Raw genomic sequence first — 6963 nt, forward strand, 5'->3', positions numbered from 1 at the left:
TATATATATATACACATAGTGGTCAAAGTGGGTGTGTATATGGCGGTATGACGTGCTGTCACTTCTCCTACTGCATTCATTGCCTGACAACCAAATTATATTTACTTGCATTCACATTACATTTTTTATACCGCTACTTCTAAATTTACTCTTAGACCACTATGTATAAATATATATTTTTTTATAGGGGTTGCATATGCAGATTTCATATCTTAGCATATTTATATAAACATGATTACCTTCATTGTAGAAAAAAACTGTCTAAATTATAGAAAATATACTTTAAGAATAGGCTCCTTGTAACATGTAGCATTGCCCATCACGACTAGACTGATTTATCTAAAAAAAACTGAATTGTTTGCTACTTGATAGTTTGATAGCGACATGCTGACAGCACTTAGTTATGGCTGCACTTTAGATCAGCTCTGTACCCTACCTCCCACACAATCATCTTCCACAAACATAAAACAATTGAAAATGGGTGAAACTACCTGAAAATTCCATGTTTCTTCCTAGGAGAGTCGGCACACCAAGGACAGGGTTGATTAGAAAATCTATTGCTTTCCATCTAAGTTCAGCCGCTGGACCCAGTGAGTTCAGCTGTCATTGCTGTTGCCATCTCAATTCCTCCTGGAGATCTCCATTTCGATGTGTAAGTGCTTAAGTATACGCATATATGTACCTATCCCGCAATCAATATGGAACTCCATGATTTACCCTGCTCCCCCATTTAGAATATGCTAAATTTTGCACACCAAATTTGCATGTAAATCTCATTATAAAGGAGAGCAAAGCATAAAAAAAGTGCAAATTTGCACCTTGGCAAAACCATGTTGTATTGGAGGGGAAGTTAAATTTAAATTGTGGGGCCAGATTTCTTGTTGGGGTAGGGCATATCCTAGATCAACTTTAACTTTTAGTGTAAAACTAAAGCTATCAAGTACTTGTGTGCTACATGAAAAAGTAGCCAGTATTTTCCTTATGTGCAAAATAGTAATCTAATTTACACACCCTTTACATTGTAATATGGTTTGTCCAGGAGCAAACTTGCTCCTCTGTTTTGCTTTTCTCTCCTTAATGATTCAGGCTCTCCATGTGCTTTCTATAAACTGAGATGCAGTATTCCAAAAAGAGCCTTAAATGGTATTTGCACTGTGTAAGGCACACTTTTGCATGTTTGTAAATGAACCAACCCTCATTACCTTTTAACTTTCCTTCCAAAATCATAGTGCATGGGACTTCTTTCTTTAACACTACAAGTTTCCAAATAAATCTGTGTACCACCTCTAATTTACATACTGGAGCTACAGAAGACATTAGGCAGTAAAAGTTGCAGTCGATGGGCATTGGAAATAGGAAAGCAAGATTACTGGGCTTTAATAAAACATTATTTTAAATGCTATTTTCCTTCAGTGTTCAGCTTCAGACAGGATTCACACTATAAAATATTAAAACTCCTAGACCTTTATGCAATAACAGCCTGCTTTATTAAATAAGAAGAGATCAAGAAATGAAATTACAGCAATGGATTTTGCAAAAGCTGTTGACACAAAGAATGAGACCACAGAACTGAGTGAATATTTTAACAATACATGCATGCTTTTATTATTATTTTATGCTGCTTGTTTTTTCTTTAAATATCTGCACAAGAAAAATAAAGTGTTTGGAAACGTACATTATTTTACAGTATTTCTTAGCTTTGCCTGCTTTATCCTACATGCCGACATTTGTAAATAATTTCCAAGGACAAATTGCTGTTGGGAAGGTGTACATAATCCTATACTGCTTAGTGCTGTCCAAGCAGAGCATGGTCATCATTACATGTTCACTGGAAATAGTGTTAATCTCATATACTTGCAATTTAAAACCTGTGCTTAATAAATTTACAAGGCTCAAGAAAATAACAACAGATAGTGAGATCTGCATACTACATACAGATAAGTGAAATTATGTAGAACAGTTGTCCAGTTCTGAAAACTGGAACGGTCAACGCTTGAAGCTCTGGTCTCTGCTGACTGTGGACAATGTAGCTATAATATCGTACTTCAACCAGAGATTCTGCTGTATTCAGGAATATTGCTGTTTCAGTACTGCAACAATCAACCCTGCTTCTTTCTTTAGCAGTTAATGAGCTGCACCTGTTGCTGGACTTTTAAACTATCATTCCCTACAGCGATAATCAGATCATTTGTGATCCTATGCTATCACATTGCTGCGGTTCCTGTGTTTTGGTCCTGATCCTTCCCCTGCAATCTCAAGTTCCTGGTACAGCAATTCTGAGTTCCTGACCCTTCTAGGCACGTGTTCCTGGCAGTCTGCTACTTGAGTGCAACCCTGAGTTCTTGATATTCTGCTACTATGTGTTATCCATATCCCATGGCACACTACTATCCAGATGCAATTGTCAGTTCTTGACACCCTGTTACAAGTGTGATGTGCGATGTTCCTAACACCCTGCTACCAGTGTGCTATCCTGAGTCCTTGACCCTCTGCTGCTAGTGTGCATTCCTGAGTTCAATTTTAAATGAATCTACTGTATTAGCCTCTACCACCTCTGATGGGAGGCTATTCCACTTATCCACTACCCCACCTGTGAAGTAATTTTTCCTCCAATTGCCTCTGAACCTACTTCCTTTCAGTTTCAGTGCATGTCCTCGTGTTCTAATACTTCTTCTTTGAAGAATGTTTCCCTCCTATACCTTGATTAAACCCTTGATATATTTGAATGTTTCTATCAATTCTCTTCTCTGCTTCAAACTACACATATTAAGATCTTTTAGTCTTTCCAGGTACTTTTTGTGCTGTAGGACATGCACCATTTAGTTGCCCTTCTTTGTATAGTCTCTAATTTATTTATATCCATCTGGATATAAGGCCTCTAGGACTGAACACAGTATTTTAGATGAGATAAATATTGTCCGATGCGATCAATGTGGTTCCAACGCACAAAGAGATTTGATATAAAAATATAGCAAAGTATAACCGATACATACGCATGTGCACTGGATCCAGTAACAGCTCATCAATCCTGAAGTCTTTGAAGTCAGAGAGTTACTGTATCTAGTGGTCTATTTATAAACAGTTTAATTGCAAAGAAAACAGTGATGATGTCACACTATATACAAAGATAACACGAAGATCATTCTTCATTAGTTCAGGGTTCAGGATAGTCCAGTAAAATGCAGATCATAGGTCAGTTCAAACGATGCTTCTCCAAAGGTGGAGGCAACTCACTCCAGCAGCTGTGTATGTGTTTTGCCTTAGGGAACCGCCAAAATCAGGTTTAAAATAGCCTATTAACATATTCAGTACAGAGCATTTTGAGTATTAATCTTATACTGATCATAATTAATATAAGACAAAACACAATATATTTCTTTTGACCTGAACCATAAATATCTTTAATGTAGCTTTACTTTTGTGTAATAAAATCTCTAAGTCTTTTTTATTAATAATTAAAGAATGTGAGTTGAAAACTTCATTAAAAGTGAACAATATACAAATGTAGGTGTGAATGCAAATTATTTACTTATGCAATTGCATTAGTAACCACAGTACACCATTGCATACTAATCACAATCATATAGGAAAACAATACAATTGGTATTTATTAATTTTAAATGACTTCATCCAGTTATCTGATTTCAAGGTCATACCAATGACCTATACAGTGGCATTATTACTTCCTTCTTTCTGCTACTAATTCCTCTCCCTATGCAGCTGAGCATCTGACGTGCATTTCACATTGCTATGTTATAATGCTTACCTGCCTTTAAGTCACCTGAAATAATGACTCCTAGATCTGTTTCCTTCTCAGTAGTTTTCATTATAGTGTTGTTAATACTTTATTTAGCCTTTGGGTTTTTGAGATCCAAGTGCATGATTTTGCATTTTTTTGGCATTAAACTGTAGTTGTCACTCTCTTGACCCTTCCTGTAGTCTACCTAGATCATCAATCACTTGTTTTACCTCCTGTGTCTATCCTGTTGCATATTGTTGTGTCATCTGCAAAAAGGCATACTTTCCCTTCAATACCATTTGCAATGTCACCAATAAAGATATTAAAAAGCACTGGCCCAAGTACGAAATCTGGGGTACTCCACTGGTAACCTTTCCCTCCTGTACAGCTTGACTTGCATGCTTGATAATTATCCTTCCTGACCTTCTTGAAAGCACATCACCTCCAAGCACAGGGAGGGAAACAAATGTAAATGATCGGAATCCTCGTATGCCATTATTATTCTTCACCACCTTCTGCTTGTAAATGGTCTCCCCAGTCAGACATGTGCTGCTCATCTCCTCCACCTCCTCTATTCTCTTATCACTCTACATTGCTTAATCTCCCGCCATTGACTTCACTACCTCTGCTTAGATTCACTGCCTTCCAGGTTATCTAAGACTCCCTTACCAACATTCGGACTCATGCTATAGCTCTCTTCTATGGTAATGACCCGCTATTCGGATTCTTTGGAGTGGCTTGTTGCCCACAGAGCCCAATGATATGAAGAGACTAAGCTAGGTTAATGGAAACCTGAACAGAAAGTAGTTACACTGACAACTGGCACCAACATACTTACACATGTGGAAAGAGCTACGCCTGTGCCATGGTTTGATTTGAACATTGTCTACCTTTGTTAACAGTATGCAACAATACCCCATTTGTATCCTATCCCTATATAAATAAAGAAATCAACTACTACTGCATGCGGACAGCCCAGCCTAGGCATTACAAATTCAATTAACATTTAACCAAAATCTTTTGCCAGCGATTCCTCAATCATTATTTAGAGAGCCGATAATGGTCTGTCTTTATCATTGTTGGATATGGTTTATTACAGAAATTAGCTGTTAAAATACATTAGTAATACAAACATGTACTCATTACTGATTTTTTAGGTATATAACATTTTCTGAGCATTGATAATCCGGCATGTCCAATTATTGATTCAATGCAAAATATAGATTAAATAAGACTAAACAGGACCGACTAGATGACAATTTTTGGATTATGACCCATCTCTCATGTATTCATAAAAACACATAAGGACTGATCTATCTTTGGACGCAACTTGGACACAACTTGCACTTTTAAAAAGAGCACATACCTTGTGGGTACGTATGCATATATTCATATGCAAATGTATCTGGTAATACATTACCTCATCAAACTGCACTTCTCCGTGATAACTGTAAGCCCTGTATAGCATACATAACTAATAAATATGTGTCATTATTACACATTTGCCTAGAAAGAAAACACACATACACAAAGGTTTTTTTCAAACAACAAACTTTTTATGACAAAATAAAGAAAGTTCACAATTTTATGTAACCCCTGGGGATGCTGCAGTTGGACTTGAGCACCCAGGGGCTAATAATCACAATTGCATCAGTAAAAAAAGAGATGGCTATAGCTATTTATCAGTCCAGGAAGAAAAACTACATTTCCCACAATGCAATTGTGGAGAGGGGGCTGAGCCTAAGAAGACTGAGAAACCAGGGGGCGGAGAGAGAGGGAGAGAGAGGAGCATCCTGGGAGAGACTGAGCTGTGTGACCAGTCCAGATAGGTGACCCTAGGCAGAAGGGCACTGGATTGGTGGTCTGAACAGAGAAAACAGACAGTCTGCAGAGATATCAGAGCTCAGTGCAGTCCTGAACAGAACCTGCTGGAAGTCTCAGTTTGAAGCTGTGGGGTAGGAGGTTTGCATGCACCTCTGAAGAAGGACATTTTACAAGTCAGCCATTTTGGAATCAAAGTTCAGACCTGTGACACACACTGGTGCAGAGAAGTAACTGGTTATTTTTACCAATCTGTTATTATTCAAGTGGGGTTTGGACTATATCTGGCCACAAGGGCTGAAGAGTTAGGGATAGATGGGTGGGCAGGTAAAATTGCAACAAGTGTTTGTCTAATCAGCATTTGTGGAACTACAAGTCCCAGAATACAAATAAGAAATGATTTTACAGTTATTGCTACAGGAGAGTTTGCATACTGTGACTGCTGTACCTCACTGCAAGTGATTTAAAGACATCTAAAAGCTGCAATCTGGACACATGATGTTTCCATGCCATGCTGCATCCATACAGAAGGGCCCCAACTTGCAGTGCACTGCTCCATTTGTGTGGCATGTTTGAATACTGTTGATGTGTGTGTTTGGCAGTACATTGCAGAGCTATAAGGAAAATATATATACATTCACCCCGCAAGCTATTCCCAGTATCAGGAGCCAGTAAGGTATCTGATATATTTTTGTATAAGGCTGTGACAGTTAATGTTCATATTGTATGCTGTTAATGTTCTTGATTTATTGCGAGTTATTGTGTTAACTGGGTGTTCATAGTAAGAAGTGGTGCTCCACTTTTATCCACACTGTCTTATTACTGTATTGTATTGTTTGCACTATTATTTCAAATTATACCAAAGTATATTTTTCTATAAAATTACAAAGCTGCATTTAGGGTTTCCATTTCAATAAATGTGCCTGGATGGCTTTTGCAGCACACAGTTTGTCACAGAGTGTTAATACTGGGCAGGGGGTTTCCCGAATCTCCCCCTGGTGTATCTTTTGAACACCCCCCAGAAGAGAAAGCAGCGATTCGGGTGGAGGCACTGAAAATCAAGTACCGAGGTGAGAAGCATCTGCATTGTTCAATATATATATACACCCTCATAATGCATAATACAGAAGGGGGTGTTACATTTATAACAAACATTTTTAATCATTTCAAAATATTGAGAAGTTATAAAAATATTTCCATATCAGTATAATAAAGTGTGCAATGTTAGCTTTAAAAAACATTTTACTATTAGAAGCAAAACCGTTGGAAATATATATATATATATATATATATATATATATATATATATATATATATAAATTTCGAAAAATATATTACAATCTAAATTTCTGCAAATGATTTGAAAAGGGCAGAAAGACAATTTTAAACATCTGCACATGCTA

At 37.2% G+C, this 6963-nt stretch overlaps 1 long non-coding RNA gene across 1 annotated transcript; it reads left to right on the forward strand.

Annotated features, from left to right (window-relative positions):
- Positions 1 to 5674: 5674 nt before the first annotated feature.
- LOC142140456 (uncharacterized) lies at positions 5675 to 6504 on the forward strand. The gene is made up of 2 exons (XR_012688491.1): positions 5675 to 5790; positions 6451 to 6504. It is a non-coding gene; the product is annotated as an uncharacterized LOC142140456 (long non-coding RNA).
- Positions 6505 to 6963: the final 459 nt, after the last annotated feature.

Source organism: Mixophyes fleayi, chromosome 2 (assembly GCF_038048845.1).
Source record: "Mixophyes fleayi isolate aMixFle1 chromosome 2, aMixFle1.hap1, whole genome shotgun sequence".
Taxonomy (NCBI): Eukaryota; Metazoa; Chordata; class Amphibia; order Anura; family Limnodynastidae; genus Mixophyes; species Mixophyes fleayi.